The 17,579-nt window shown below is 31.6% G+C and overlaps 1 protein-coding gene across 4 annotated transcripts in view; it reads left to right on the plus strand.

The window, feature by feature from the left end:
• The window catches only part of LOC146994853 (uncharacterized), a 153,525-nt gene extending 138,511 nt beyond the window's left edge, over positions 1-15,014 (plus strand). For 3 of the 4 annotated variants that reach the window (XM_085824583.1, XM_085824582.1, XM_085824585.1), the window contains one exon: positions 14,658-15,014. The gene's annotated coding sequence lies outside the window, so the exon portion shown is untranslated. Of the gene's footprint in view, positions 1-677; positions 1,068-14,657 lie in introns of those variants that run through there. The other variant, XM_085824584.1, reaches the window with a different exon arrangement.
• Positions 15,015-17,579: the final 2,565 nt, after the last annotated feature.

Consider the following 17,579-nt stretch of genomic DNA (forward strand, 5'->3'; position numbering starts at 1 on the left):
TCTAGAGATTTGTTTAGTCTGGCTGTGAATGAAGCTGTTAGCTCCACGTAAGTTTGTAGAAGATTCAGATCTATCTGCAGCCCTTGATAAAGATTGCACTTAGTTAGGTCTACGCGAAAAAGTTCTTTCCCGTTTAAGCTTTATTAGCCTTTTGAGGCCGGGGCTTTGGTAGCAGTAAAAGCTACCAAAGGACGGGGAATCTTGAACCGCGAATGCTTTTTCCCCTTTAAGAAATCACCTCCTATTTGCAACAAAGATTCTTGTGTGTAGTTTAGTTTAATGTATTCTCAGTGAGGTGCATCTATGTCGCAAAAGGAAGACCTTTGAAAGAGATAAGTGGTTAAAGATAGATTATAAAACAAGTTCGAAATTCAAAAAATAACAAAATAACTTGGGCTTCCAGGTGCCCATGTTCGGATGGAGGACTACGCTATTCAAAACTGAACAGCTCTAGGTATCATTATTTTTTCCCAATGCAAGACACATACGTACATTCATACAGATTGTTCATTATTTTATTTCTTTAAATACAATACTGGCATTTGTATTTTATATTATTTATATATATATATGTAAGATAAAAATGTATGAATCAGAATTATAATATAACTATAAACATTAATTCTTCCTCTATATTCTAAAATCGTAATAACTTCTCTGTATTGCGTCATTTCTAGATCATTCTATGGCCCGCGCAACTCCGATGACGTAATAATTAAGAACTGAAACTGTCGTTGTAAACCAAAACTTTTCGTGTGCTTCCATCTTTCATAACTACGCACTCCAGCTTTTGCTCTGTGCTGTGCTAAGATGTAATTTCGCTGGCTTGCTTTCTATCTCAACAATATCAAAAATGTAAATCTTCTGTGGAAAGGCACGACTAGAGTGCCAAGTGATTGTGGCCACAAATATCAATTGGAAATAAAAATGGAATTAAAACTGCTTCGACTGCCAAGTTCTTTAGATATTACCAAGTTAGCATTACTAGCATACTACGCAATCAAATTCTTCTTCAATATGGGTCTAATCACGCATCTACAGTGTTCCGTTTTTCCTTTGCTTTTATTATGACATATATATATATATATATGATGTACCAGCTTTTGTCAGGAATAAATAGATTGTTGAAGAATCATAAATGTAGTCGTAGCTTAAATAATCAGACGATAAGTTTAAAAAACAGGATCCATTTATTATTATTCAGGAGAAATAGCAGTTACAAAAATCAGATATCCGGAGTAAATAAAAAGAATTACTAATAACTTTTTGTATGAAGTTTACTGCATCGTGACATTTAAGAAAAAGCCCCGATATTCCTTTTGCGAGTCTTTTTATAGCCTTTGGAAAGGCGGAGCTTCCATGAAATAACGTCAGCCTCGTCATCCAATCCAGTTCGTTTGAAATATCTCGAGAACATTCTATAACTGTACGTGTAGAAAAGGCGGGAAAAACAACTTGACTACGGGGCTGTGAATTTAATTCCACGTACTTTCAAATAAGAGAACGTCGCCATTAAAAATAAAAAGAACATAAGTTAGAATTTAAGTGTAATCTTGACTATGGAATTTTATTATTACATATATATATAGATATATATATTATTTTATTATTATATAATTATATATATTATTATTTTATTTTTATATATTTATATTTTATTTAATACTGCATTTATATTTGGTGGCAACGATTTGAAAAGTGATTCTACGCAATATGCCGTTTGGAGATGAAGAGTTGGGCTAAAAACATGAAAGCCTTAATCCTGTATCCCGCGATTATAAGGAGGAACGTAGTGAAATTCTGAGACGTAATAAAAGAAACTATTTAAAAAGCTTACAATGTGTTCAAAATAGAATTAAATAAGTTAAAAAATTGCAGCCTTAAAAAAAAAAACTTCTTAAGGAGATGTCTAGTATTTACGTTACTCACCGGACAAAATATGCATGCCGTGCATTAGGATTTCAATCCACATCAAATGTCTCTCACTGCCAAACATAAAAATGTCTCGACTGCTGGTGGCGTTAAGTTTTGAAACTTTTGTAATTTCATTTAGCTCACTAACTACTAACCGGCGTAAAACAGATTACTATTTTGATAAATATTAGTAGATAGAATATGGGGGTTTGGAGCCATGTGGCGCTGTGGCGCTCACAGACGACGGACGGGGGAAAAGGAAATTTACGGAGGAGCCCGTGTGGGTTGATACGTCATCAACCACGCGGCTTAACCCCGGACGTGCTGCATCCTATTCGTGACGTCATCACGCATTATCAGCTCGGATTATCTTGCTACGTCAGACACATGTTTCATCCTTTTTGTGTTTTCATGTCCTCACTTATCGATTGACATAGAACTCGCCGCTGCTTTGATGTCATACTAAATCCGCAGTCTGATTGCAACTTGTTAGAATTTCTAGCGCATTCTTTTTAGTTCAGCAACGACCGCTAGAGGGCAGTAGTCGTATCCATAGCGCTTTCTGATTGGTTCTCCTGGATCCTGACCAAGTTATTAACCATTATTTTTAATTGATTATACTATTTGACTTAATAATTAATATATTTAATGAAAAAAGTTCATCTATTTACCTGTAAATTTCAATTATTTGTCCATCTGTGGCATGGGAAACCTGGACGATAACAAAAGCCGTGCTTTTATCTCATGAATCATACTATTTAATCTTATCTATCCGATCGTATCTATCCTCTTTGTTCATCTTTGTGCAGCGGAAACCAGCATGAGGCTGATGGATTGCACATAGGGAATTCTGTTCCATCTTGCTCAGACCTTTGAACATCCTCGATAATGAATGAATTCATAACTTTAAATTTATTTTGTTTCTATTTTCTGTTAAGATATTTTAAATTTCTCATTTCTTTATCTCACAAACATGATTTAAGTATTTTTCTTTTCTTCTCGCCGTTAAATTAAATGTACTAATTTTCACTCCATATGTTTTATATACAAACATAAGATTTTCTTTTTTTCCTCCCATTTTTAAGTTTTACATTCTTTTCCCCTGCGTTTAACTTGCAAAAGTAATAGATTTTATAAAAGTAATATGTTTTCACAATTTTAATTTTTTTTTCTCTTTTTATTTTACAAAAGGTTTTTTCCTCTTCAGTTTAATTTTTCTTTCCGTGTTTTACGTTCTTTACTTTATTTGTTTTACAAAAGCTGTGCTTATTTTCATACGATTTTTTCTTTCATTTTACGAACTCGGTCTTTTTTTCCTATATTTTACTTCAAGAAGTAATTTTTAATTTTTCTTTTATATAAAAGCATTTTTTTAATTCTTTGAAGAATTTTCTTCTCTCATTTCTTTTTTCTTTCTTTGATTTTCCTCTTAAAGTTTTTCTTAATGTTTTAAATACTTATTGATATTACACCTCCATTTCTCGAAGCGTAAAGTTACATATATATTTCTCTGTCTATGAAATTTAAGCTGGAACTTACACGCATATAATTTCCCTCTAGAGGCTTTCATGGATAATATTTTCTGTAAATTTAAACCAATAAGTACGATGTCCCTTCCATATAACTTACTTAGCATATACTATTTCTTATTCTTTTTTACGCTACTAATACTTAAGATATACAAAACTTTCTCTTCTAATGTATTACACCATACTACTAACACTTAACAGGCGATACTCCGAACTTTCTCTTCTAATGTATTATACTAACTTTTTGAAACATTATACAAAACGTCGCGGATTCTCTTTTACACATCTCATTTTTGTTCAAAGGATTCATAAAACGTGTCAAACAAATGTAAATTTTAAACTTTCTATTTTCCATTTAGATGCTTTGCCTTACATTTAACCTTTATCAGGTTTTTAAAACATATCTCTGTTAATATTCCGATTCTTTTTTTTTTTTTTTTTTTTTCTAAAAATAAATGCATACCTATACGGATTTTTTAAAGATCTACTGTGAATTAAACTTTATAATTCAGACAAAATACATTTTCACAACATAAAATCTACTTGAACTAATATATGGACATCTCTAACCAGTTTAGTTCAAATACATACGAAATTTCTTATTATTCTCTACCCCTGTCTAATACGTATCAACAGCATTTCATTTCCTATTATTTTACGCTACAGACATTTACATGAATATATTCAGAACGTTCCCTTTTATTGAGCTGGAGGTTTCAGATATATTAGTAACACAGATTGACTCTTTGAAATATTTTACAAACATATCTTGGATTTTCTTGTACACATTGTATTTAAATACGTTAAATTTTGATTTCTATCATGTGAAAACTTCACCCGGATTCTTAATGTAATCCCACCATTTACCGCAGACCTTCATAAACACTGCTATATTTGAACTTAACACAGCCATAATTTTTTAACAATCTACAGAATTTTTAACTACAGAGAAGAATATCCGCATTGTAATGTAATATTTTAAATTCACTATAGAGCCATATTTGTGTAAAACATCTAAAAAGAAAGGATGTCTGGACATGGAATTAATGTTAAGTCACGGAAGTGAAACTTTATCATCTTTTTCCCAACTTAGGACATAAAAAATTCTCAGCTAGGAATGTACTCGTATATATATATATATATATATATATATATTTTCAATCATTATTTTTACGAGTCTCAAAGCTTTTTAATATATTCCTTCTAATCTTACAGCTTTTTGAGAATGATTTTTAAGTTATGACACATATCAAATAAAATCCTACATTACAGGGAATATTGACATGAATTTCGAAATAATAATACAACTTAACTTCAATATATTCAATTTGACTGAAGATATGCATTTCAAACTGACATTACTTTGCTTAGAGTTCTTACAACTCTTTGAGTACATCTTACATTTAATTTTCCAATAATATGAGAAACATTTTTGCATAAGTACCATACAAAACATATAATATTGACATGAACTCCATGGTCCAACGTTGGTCACTTAAATGAACACTTAATACATTTTAGTATGAATTAATTTTAAAAAGAAAAATTCAAATGCAAGTATTCAAACAGAAATGCTTCACAAATTTACATATTAAGCAAACATTCAAGAGAATACTATATATCTAGAGATATTATTTACACTAGTTGGTAATGTAATTTATGAGAACAGCCGCAGACGCATATGAGAGGTATGCAATATCCATGAAAAAACTTCCTACCAAGCCAAAGAGCAATAGTGAAACATAACATATAAGAAGGGGAAAAAAATGTCTGAGTATGGAAAACATGAACAAGAAATGAATATGTTTTCTGAAAATGTGTCGAATGGGATATGTCAGGAGTAAGAACCTTAACCAGTTTCAGGAATAGGGTCTGAAAAATAATGAAGTATTTTTAATCTTATTTTTTGTCTATAATGCATTTATTTGTACTAAAATATTCTGTTTGAAGACTATATTCTACACTTAGAAGGAATTTAATAAATCAGAATGATTTCGTTTTCTGAAGATTTAGGTTCAGAAATATTACAACTCAAAAGAAAAAAGGTTAGAGCAAGAATGACGTATACCGTAACCAATAAAATTTTTTTTCTTCCTAAAAAAATTAAAGTGAAACGTTTTCCACCAAAAAAAAAGTAAATGAATTTTTTTTCGACTTTTCAAAATCAAAGTGGAGATTTTTCTCCCTAAAAAAATTAAAGTGAAGTTTTTTCGACCTAAAAAAATCTAAATGAATTTCTTTCGACTTTTCAAAATCAAAGTGTAAATTTTTCCCCTTACATTTTGAATTTAACATGAGTTTTCCCATAGACAAAATAAAAGTGGAGATTTTTCTCCCTAAAATAATTAAAGTGAAATTTTTTCGACCTAAAAAAATCTAAATGAATTTTTTTCGACTTTTTAAAATCAAAGTGTAAATTTTTCCCCTTACATTTTGAATTTAAACATGGGTTTTCCCATAGACAAAATAAAAGTGGAGATTTTTCTTCCTAAAAAATTTAAAGTGGAACTTTTTTGACTTAAAAAATCTAAACGAATTTTTTTTTCACGTTTTTAACCTCAAAGTATAATTTTTCTAACTACATTTTGAAATTAACATGGGTTTTACCATAGACGAAATAACAGTGGAGATTTTTCGTCTTAAATTATTAAAGTGAAAATTTTTACCAATATACTTTTCTGCTTTTCATGCCATTACATTTCCAATGAAATTTGATTCATTGCCAGAAAGTTAAATGTTTGTTATTTGTTTTCACATCCGAACGCATTTCGTGTCTCACATATGCTCATTACAACCAAGTTAGAAGTTAAGTGGATTCTTCCTGAAATACTGTACATTTCATTACGGAAAGTATCTTGATTTTGAATCCTCTAATGTTTCTTTTTTTCCTACATTCCAAGTAAATTTTGTGCATAAAGTTTTCAGTTTCGATGGGAGTTATTTGCGGATGACTATGATGTTATCGTGTTTCCATAAACCTTTTAAAAACTTTGAGTATTACCAATTTTTAATGTTACGGCTACAGCAAATCATTGAATTTTCAAATATTTTCTTATTTGTCTTTTACATTGCCATGTAAAGATTTGGGAATAAATGTTCATTAAATAGATATATTGTTTAATAACGTTTGGAAGATTTTACTTCAATAGCACTACCATGCTGAATCAGAAAATTAAGAAAAGAAATGGAATTTTTTTATCTTAGCATACTATGGAAATAGAGACTGTTAACCCAGCTCATAAAGAATATTTTCTCGAAGTTACCAAGAATCACTGACTTGCACTATCATAGGTTTTTCTCATGAAGACTATTTCTTTCTTAAAAGAAGTTTATATACTAATTTCATTAGAAACATATCTAAGAAAATATATGACATTCATGAGAAACATCAGCACCTTGATTTAAATTACTAGGAAACTAAGAATCATTGTTTTGTAAATATGTTTCTCTTTGACTCAAAAGTTTCTTCTTTATCATATTCTAAATGAACAACTAACCGTACATAAGTAATATATTGTTTTGATGAACCAGTGTTCTATTTTAACTTATTGTATTACATTTTAAAAGACTATGAGAAGAAAGTCGTGTTTTCCCCTAAATGCTCATTTTCCAAGTAGAATTTTATTATCACACACATGTGTTTATTGCACTTTTTGATAAAATCTCAAAGGCTGAAATGAGTGTTTCATTACCAAATTTGTATTTTCCGACTTCATTCTACTGAAACTGAAACATTCATAAGTTTTTACGAAGAAATATTTCTACGTGTTGTACTTTTTGATTAATTTTCATACCACTTGATTATCTTTGAAAATTTACTTCTTAGTCCAGTGCTAACACTATATTGCTAATTTTCGCTTTTTCAGTGCCTTTCGTATGTGACATAAACTCAGTTTACAACCTTTTCTTACTTAAACACCTTGCATTGCATTGCTGAACCAGGGCCATGCTTTCATTTTTATTACATATCATCCGAATATTATAAAAAAGGCACATTTTTTCCTTCTGTTAGCAAAATTTGAACGAACATATTACTATTACAGAGACTTCTTTAGTAAAATCTCAACGTTAAACTGAACGTTTCATTACTAATTTTGAAGATTCTGGATATATCCTACTTAAACGTTCATAACTGGTTAGCAAAATAGTTTATACATGTACTCCGTTGTACTCTTGGTTAATTTTAAATTGGTTAATTTCATCTATAACACTTGATTTCTAATGAAGTGTCGAAATGATTATTAACTATCTGCTTTTTGCAAAGAATTTCGTAGATACATGTGTTCAATACAGAAAAATTTTCTAAATTATCAGTATTATTACCAAAATAGAATGCAAAATTTCCCTAAAAATGTATACATTTATTTCTTTAAAAACACGTACAGAATACCCACATTTAATAATTTAATGAGTATTTTTCTATATCAGAACGAAAGGTTTTAAATAATGTCATGTTCCATAAAATTTATGAATTTCTGATGTCGTTGGCTTTTTGCAAACGCTTTGAGAGAGTGTGCTCTCGGTACTCTTTTAAACACTTCGAAACAGTTTTCTCTTTGCTATTGGAAACTATTTTATCTTTGCTATTGATATATGCCAATGAATTCTCGATACTTTTTCTCTTGGTTTATCTTCAGCTTATGAATAATTTAAATACTTAAAAATATATTTGTAGATCATTTATGTTGACACTTGTGATAGATTTCCTGGATGTGTTTTTAGAAAATGTATTTTTTCCCGTAAATGAAACTAATCTTTTCTTAAAATTTTATTATTCAGAGTATTACTCAATTATGACAGAATGCCAGATTTGTTCCCAGTATTCAACATTCATATTAACTTCAGTATTCCAAAGCTCTCACATAAATTTATATTTTTTTTATCAATAATAAGAAGACGAATGGAATAAATGCAGGTTATGCAGACATAGGGTAAAAATCTGGATGTAAAAGAACTTCTTCAGATCTAGGCAATTCAGTAAAATGTGCAAATATTCATCCTATTCGAAGCTTATTTTTTTTGGAATTACACAGCATAAAAATGTACATTTACTGAAAATAGATGTAATGAAGATCAAGTACTCTGCAAAAATCTGGACGGTAATTATACAAATCTAGTTATATGGAAGATTTCCATAAAGTGGTTCGAGCGAAGGAAACACGCCAGCAGTCTCCTAAAACTTTAAGTGAGCACCTGATCTGGGCTCTTACAAAAGTTAAGTAGAATTGAAGATTCTACGTAAGAGCGAAAATCAAAAGCCATTCTTATCAAAAGACTTCTTCATTACGTCTATCAAAAGACTTCTTCATTACGTCATTCTTGCTCTAACCTTTTTTCTTTTGAGTTGTAATATTTCTGAACCTAAATCTTCAGAAAACGAAATCATTCTGATTTATTAAATTCCTTCTAAGTGTAGAATATAGTCTTCAAGCAGAATATTTTAGTACAAATAAATGCATTATAGACAAAAAATAAGATTAAAAATACTTCATTATTTTTCAGACCCTATTCCTGAAACTGGTTAAGGTTCTTACTCCTGACATATCCCATTCGACACATTTTCAGAAAACATATTCATTTCTTGTTCATGTTTTCCATACTCAGACATTTTTTTCCCCTTCTTATATGTTATGTTTCACTATTGCTCTTTGGCTTGGTAGGAAGTTTTTTCATGGATATTGCATACCTCTCATATGCGTCTGCGGCTGTTCTCATAAATTACATTACCAACTAGTGTAAATAATATCTCTAGATATATAGTATTCTCTTGAATGTTTGCTTAATATGTAAATTTGTGAAGCATTTCTGTTTGAATACTTGCATTTGAATTTTTCTTTTTAAAATTAATTCATACTAAAATGTATTAAGTGTTCATTTAAGTGACCAACGTTGGACCATGGAGTTCATGTCAATATTATATGTTTTGTATGGTACTTATGCAAAAATGTTTCTCATATTATTGGAAAATTAAATGTAAGATGTACTCAAAGAGTTGTAAGAACTCTAAGCAAAGTAATGTCAGTTTGAAATGCATATCTTCAGTCAAATTGAATATATTGAAGTTAAGTTGTATTATTATTTCGAAATTCATGTCAATATTCCCTGTAATGTAGGATTTTATTTGATATGTGTCATAACTTAAAAATCATTCTCAAAAAGCTGTAAGATTAGAAGGAATATATTAAAAAGCTTTGAGACTCGTAAAAATAATGATTGAAAAAAAAAATATATATATATATATATACGAGTACATTCCTAGCTGAGAATTTTTTATGTCCTAAGTTGGGAAAAAGATGATAAAGTTTCACTTCCGTGACTTAACATTAATTCCATGTCCAGACATCCTTTCTTTTTAGATGTTTTACACAAATATGGCTCTATAGTGAATTTAAAATATTATATTACAATGCGGATATTCTTCTCTGTAGTTAAAAATTCTGTAGATTGTTAAAAAATTATGGCTGTGTTAAGTTCAAATATAGCAGTGTTTATGAAGGTCTGCGGTAAATGGTGGGATTACATTAAGAATCCGGGTGAAGTTTTCACATGATAGAAATCAAAATTTAACGTACTTAAATACAATGTGTACAAGAAAATCCAAGATATGTTTGTAAAATATTTCAAAGAGTCAATCTGTGTTACTAATATATCTGAAACCTCCTGCTCAATAAAAGGGAACGTTCTGAATATATTCATGTAAATGTCTGTAGCGTAAAATAATAGGAAATGAAATGCTGTTGATACGTATTAGACAGGGGTAGAGAATAATAAGAAATTTCGTATGTATTTGAACTAAACTGGTTAGAGATGTCCATAATCTGTGTTACTAATATATCTGAAACCTCCTGCTCAATAAAAGGGAACGTTCTGAATATATTCATGTAAATGTCTGTAGCGTAAAATAATAGGAAATGAAATGCTGTTGATACGTATTAGACAGGGGTAGAGAATAATAAGAAATTTCGTATGTATTTGAACTAAACTGGTTAGAAATGTCCATACATTAGTTCAAGTAGATTTTATGTTGTGAAAATGTATTTTGTCTGAATTATAAAGTTTAATTTACAGTAGATCTTTAAAAAATCCGTATAGGTATGCATTTATTTTTAGGAAAAAAAAAAAAAAAAGAATCGGAATATTAACAGAGATATGTTTTAAAAACCTGATAAAGGTTAAATGTAAGGCAAAGCATCTAAATGGAAAATAGAAAGTTTAAAATTTACATTTGTTTGACACGTTTTATGGATCCTTTGAACAAAAATGAGATGTGTAAAAGAGAATCCGCGACGTTTTGTATAATGTTTCAAAAAGTTAGTATAATACATTAGAAGAGAAAGTTCGGAGTATCACCTGTTAAGTGTTAGTAGTATGGTGTAATACATTAGAAGAGAAAGTTTTGTATATCTTAAGTATTAGTAGCGTAAAAAATAATAAGAAAAATAACATGCTAAGTAAGTTATATGGAAGGGACATCGTACTTATTGGTTTAAATTTACAGAAAATATTATCCATGAAAGCCTCTAGAGGGAAATTATATGCGTGTAAGTTCCAGCTTAAATTTCATAGACAGAGAAATATATATGTAACTTTACGCTTCGAGAAATGGAGGTGTAATATCAATAAGTATTTAAAACATTAAGAAAAACTTTAAGAGGAAAATCAAAGAAAGAAAAAAGAAATGAGAGAAGAAAATTCTTCAAAGAATTAAAAAAATGCTTTTATATAGAAGAAAAATTAAAAATTACTTCTTGAAGTAAAATATAGGAAAAAAAGACCGAGTTCGTAAAATGAAAGAAAAAATCGTATGAAAATAAGCACAGCTTTTGTAAAACAAATAAAGTGAAGAACGTAAAACACGGAAAGAAAAATTAAACTGAAGAGGAAAAAACCTTTTGTAAAATAAAAAGAGAAAAAAAAAATTAAAATTGTGAAAACATATTAGTTTTATAAAATCTATTACTTTTGCAAGTTAAACGCAGGGGAAAAGAATGTAAAACTTAAAAATGGGAGGAAAAAAAGAAAATCTTATGTTTGTATATAAAACATATGGAGTGAAAATTAGTACATTTAATTTAACGGCGAGAAGAAAAGAAAAATACTTAAATCATGTTTGTGAGATAAAGAAATGAGAAATTTAAAATATCTTAACATAAAATAGAAACAAAATAAATTTAAAGTTATGAATTCATTCATTATCGAGGATGTTCAAAGGTCTGAGCAAGATGGAACAGAATTCCCTATGTGTAATCCATCAGCCTCATGCTGGTTTCCGCTGCACAAAGATGAACAAAGAGGATAGATACGATGGGATAGATAAGATTAAATAGTATGATTCATGAGATAAAAGCACGGCTTTTGTTATCGTCCAGGTTTCCCATGCCACAGATGGACAAATAATTGAAATTTACAGGTAAATAGATGAACTTTTTTCATTAAATATATTAATTATTAAGTCAAATAGTATAATCAATTAAAAATAATGGTTAATAACTTGGTCAGGATCCAGGAGAACCAATCAGAAAGCGCTATGGATACGACTACTGCCCTCTAGCGGTCGTTGCTGAACTAAAAAGAATGCGCTAGAAATTCTAACAAGTTGCAATCAGACTGCGGATTTAGTATGACATCAAAGCAGCGGCGAGTTCTATGTCAATCGATAAGTGAGGACATGAAAACACAAAAAGGATGAAACATGTGTCTGACGTAGCAAGATAATCCGAGCTGATAATGCGTGATGACGTCACGAATAGGATGCAACACGTCCGGGGTTAAGCCGCGTGGTTGATGACGTATCAACCCACACGGGCTCCTCCGTAAATTTCCTTTTCCCCCGTCCGTCGTCTGTGAGCGCCACAGCGCCACATGGCTCCAAACCCCCATATTCTATCTACTAATATTTTTACTGCATTTTCTTTTGGGCTATACATTCCATCCATTATTAGAATATTTATTATTATGAATCGTAGTAGTAGTGCTAAAATGACAAAATATGAGTCATCTTTTCCACATTAAAATAATTCCAGATTTTCTAGTATATTCATTTAATTTTTCAAGGATTAAATTTTCATGACTTCTATTAAATCTTTTATTTTGAATGAACTGACCGCCAAAATAAATCTGTTTTAAGTCCAACGAGGCAATTTGCCCTGAAGGACTATTAATTTCGTTTTGGCATTTCGCGTTGATAACTTTAAAAGGCTGTATCACTTTTCATATTGTTGCCACCCTATATTATCACCCTGTCTTATATGTAAAGAAATGAAATAACGAAGAAGCTGCATAAGTGGATGTATGTTTCTCGCACTGTGATAAAACAATACTTAGAGCCATCCAAATTTGAGTAACGTAATCTTGCATAGAATATGCGCATGTGGAAGCCCTAATTTGAATTTCAAATTTGTTTTATTATCGATTTGAGATTTTGTAACCTTTCCAACGAGTTTCTGATTAAAAAAACTAAATGATTTCAAAGCGAGCAATGACAACACTGAACGAAAAATAAAATTTTTCGTACAGTTTTCCACTGCTCCAGCGCGCGAGACTTTGTATCAGAAATTCTAAAGATATGCTCATTTTTAAAATTAAATTGCGATATTGCTGTTGAAATGAATTTTATATTTTGAGTACGTAGATTGCGATATTTAATAAATAAAGGTAAAGCACAAACGTTAAAAAAAAAAGCCTTTTTGGACGTAATTTAAAATCTGAAACCTATCATCAGATTTTTTTTTTTTTTTTTTTTTTTTTTTTTTTTTTGCGTGAATCGATCAATTTTGGGGATGATTTTTGAAACCTACGTTTTGAAAGTTTTAAATTTTGCTGGAAGAGAATAAAATAAAAGAGCGCAGAGTCTTCAAATCTCGTTATTCTTTGCAATTTTTTGTTTATCATTAGAGTATTAGCAGCTAGATTTTTTACTGTTACCTAATTTTAAATGTTATATTCATAAGTATTTTTTGAGAAAAAATGAGAAATCAAGTTTGGAAGACCTTCCTTGTTAGAAATTATTTCATAATATCATTAGAATAATTAAATAGGATGTAAGTTGCATTTAATTTACGAGAAAGGGGGGGTCACCTTCTTTAAAATAATATTTAATTGTGTTTATATAGTTTATGCAATTTCACGTTTAATTTACCAAAATAAGTGATGTGACATTTGTACTTTTATAATGAAAGTTTATAAAAAATCAGTATAATTTAATTCTTAAATTGAAAATTAAGGTAAAATAAAACAGCTTAACCGAATTATTTGGCACATGGGAATTTTACTCAAGTAAATACAATTATTTCTTTGAGTTTTATAGGTATGTTTATGTACAGCTGCTACGACTATCTAAAGCAGACGCACAACCAAGCCCGAACCCAAATTATAACCTCAGTATTGGGCGGGAGGTGGATCTGTCGGATAATTAATTAGCTCCTATCGAAAGCTTAAGAAAATTGACTACTTCATCTCTGAAAACTCATGGCTGAACTTGTCGACCGGGATCACCATTCACGGCAATCAGAGACCAGAAGTGAGGCTGTATTTGGCCTGAAGATTTGACTTGCCGTCAAAGTGTTCCTGCCAGTTCTATGCACTAGACCGTCAATCTCGGAACGCCTGCTATTGTGAGCTGGGCGAGTTCAATATACGCAGGTGAGAGGAATAGAAAGGAAAGGTTCCGGGATGGTTTCCAACGGAAATAATTAGATCGTGGAATGGCTTTCAGTGGGTACTACGAAAAAAAGGGATATTTTCGCTGACTTATTTCCGAACCGTGAAAGGAGTTTCACTGCTTATTTTTATGCTCCATGTGTTATTGAACATTTTGTTGTAGGACAAATTAATTGTTATCAATTTATGAAACAAAAAAAAAAAAAAAAAAAAAAAAAATACTTCGTAGAAAAATACGTGTTTGCAATGTAAAACTGTACGCTCATTTAAAATTTGCTTAAAGGCATAACGTTTTGGCGAAAATACATAATTTTGTTTATTCCAACGAACATGAAGTTACAATACGTAAGTGTAAAGTTTTTATTTACTTAACGTATTGCAGAAAATTGCAACTGTAAAAAAAGGGGCAGACAATCAATAAGAATAATAAATAATACACATACTAACGAAACGCTAGCTACCCTCACAAAGCAGGAGCCCGTTCATAGTAGGCGCTCAATGAGGGAAAGACTGAAATTCCCTATACTCAAAATCCCTTTCTCTTTCTCCTCTTAGCTCATCCCTACTTTCACGTACCATACCTACTAATCTTGGACTCTTCCGGCAAACAACAGAATTCGTTCCGGGATTGAGCGCCTACTGTTCTATGCGGGGAGGTCCGCGCTGAAGGAGTGACGCAGAATGACGGTGTTAAACAACCGGAATGGCCGCTTGCACCGCTACTGATACCGTGGGACTACGGCAAGCCATGCCCGCTACCCAGGGCAGTTCTTAGCGGGGGTTTCAGCGCGTAAACTACGCGGTACCACGACTAAATATTTTAAATTCATTATACCTGCCATGTGTAAGTACTTTTTATACAATTTGTAACATGCAAGTACTTCATGAATATGAAATAAAAATTTTATTGATCATTGATCTTTTTTTTTTTTTTTTTTTTTATTTGGGGAGCGACAATCTTCGGAAAGTTCTCGGGCAGACAATGGCTTAGGGACGGCCCTGCCACTAACGATACCACCAGACTGGGGAGCCCCCTTTATCTAACCGTGTAAAACAGGGTTTCTTAAACTGTGGGTCTCCCAAAATTTTAGCAGTTTTGATATTTCTTTAACTTATTATGATAATTTTACAATTAACAAATATTTTGACACAGCGTATCTGAAAATAGATAAAGATAAGACAGCACAGACAAAGAAAGAAAACGAAAACGCTTCGACGCATTCTTTTTATAAACGTTCTTTTTACTTTCTTTGCATCTGATGTTGTCATTTCGTCTGTTACTTATTTAAAATGTTCACATTGTTCTATGTCTTAAAATTAGAAATTAAAGTGAATGACCTAAAACTGCAATACAAGAGAAAAAGTTGACAGTTTCACTCACGCGTGCATCTGATTTGCGCAATACTTATGGGGCCCAACAAAATGGGTCTCGAAAAAATCTGTGATAAAAAGGTTATAGAAACCCTGGTATAAAATGATCTTCCCCCAGTGTTCTGGAACCACCAGGTTCGTAATTATAGTCCCCCGAGAGTGCTACTGTTGTGATAAGATACCCAGTCAGTATTTTATAGGTATCTAGCACCCACAGCGAATAGGTTCTTAGGTTTAAAATAAAATAATAAAAAAAAATTCATGCTTCATTTACGGAATTTCAGTGCCTTACAGAATGACGCGCATTTTTTCCATCCAGAAATTTTCCGCGATTTTGAACGGCAAAAGTAGTTGTATTTTTATAGTGAACAATATCAGTTTTATCTGAAAATGAAACATGTCATTTTTTTACTACTAGTTTTACGTCTAGTTTGAGTTAATGCAAAAATATTCATTATGCAACGTTTTTCGTTGCACAGATTGCCTGAGGTCCATTATTAAAGTTGAACATATTCGCCGGAAACCCAGTTACAAAACCCGAAGTATTTCCTTCACCATTTCATCTCTCTCTCCCTTTTTGCAACTTGCAGTCCCATAAAGAAAATAGCAGTGCTATAACGCTTAACCTGCTAATGTGTGTCTTTTGGAGGATGAAAACGATATGAAGATACGATAATCGTCGGGCTTTAAATAGAATACTGATTCGTCTATGAAGCGAACTGTTGCCACTCTACTACGTATAACATATAGAATCTTTACTGGCCCGGTTTCCTTCTTTAAAAAATGTAGGTCTACATGTATACAAATGGCGATTTTGTACAATTTCATTTACTCCTGAATCTCTTTTTTCAGGTTTTCTTGCTTTGCTTCAATGTGCCGAATTAAGATCGATGTCTGGGCCCACCAGCGGCCGAGTGGTAAAGTCGCTGAACACTGGTAGTTAGGTTCGACGTTCTAATCCCGCGAACGGGCTGGCTGCATAGACGTTTTCATGGATTTTACCATGTGTAACGTGTAAATACGAGCTAACTCCCTTAGAAAATACACCACGAATGCAAATACTTTCAGTCACGCCAAGCGAATTCGTTACTTGCTTGTATGATTCATGAGTTTCCAGATCTCGTCAATCATGGATCCTTGTAAATCAAGAAGCTGATGTAAATTAGGTTAATTGATTAAGAGAAAGCCATTCGAAGGTTATCGCTGTCTGGTCTTTTTTATTTTATTTTATTTTGTTTATAATTTTTTATTTTTCATTATTTATTTTATTTGTTTTATTTATTTTTTTATTTCATTTTAATGTTCCAACAGTTTCATTTATCTACGCAATGCTGATGGACGGAAGCTCCAAAGACTTGCTTATTACACCTTCCGCCTTAGAAAAGACATTTATTCTTACATTTATGCTTTTGGAAGCATCAGTTGTTGAACTTTTCAAGGACAGTCTTTTCTCAATATGATTTGTGTACACTATTAATACCAGAACTCAGTTATCTCAGAAAGTCCTCTCAAGTGGTTGATGGAAAAAAAAAAAAAAAAGAGAGAGAGAGAGAGAGAGGGGCGGGAGAACCTCGGACCACCCCCGGGGTGTTCTCCCTCAAAATTGGTGTGGAAAGTTTAACAGTTAGCTAGGTTCAGCAATACCTCAATTACCTGTGGTACTACGGAGGTGCTGGCCTAGCTTCTACCTGTACCTGTCTGGGCTGGAGTACCTTCGTGCAGATATGTTTTAAGGGAAACTAGCTCTTATCTACATTAATATAGGAGAACAACCACGAAACGTTCCATGCAACCAGCTCGTTCGCTAGGATTTAAACGTGGATAGAACTACCAGTTTTCGGTGACTTTAACGCTCTGTCACTAGGGAGCCAAGAGGATGAGATAGAGTTCCAACTTTTTCTGCAATTACGACGTCGTTAAGAGACGCGGAGAGAAGCAAAAGCATATAAAATGGGAGTCTCGATCCAGAATCATAATTTTAAACTCCGATATTTAACGTATTATGAGATGACTGATGTTACATCTAGGGAAAAAAAAACCATTTTTGATTACAGACTTCATATTCAGTAAATGTGATTTGTTTGTAAAAAGAGGGCGATCCTTTAA

This window comes from Stegodyphus dumicola, chromosome 10 (genome assembly GCF_044657685.1).
Source record: "Stegodyphus dumicola isolate Sdum_Otavi_A_Nest chromosome 10, ASM4465768v1".
Classification (NCBI taxonomy): Eukaryota; Metazoa; Arthropoda; class Arachnida; order Araneae; family Eresidae; genus Stegodyphus; species Stegodyphus dumicola.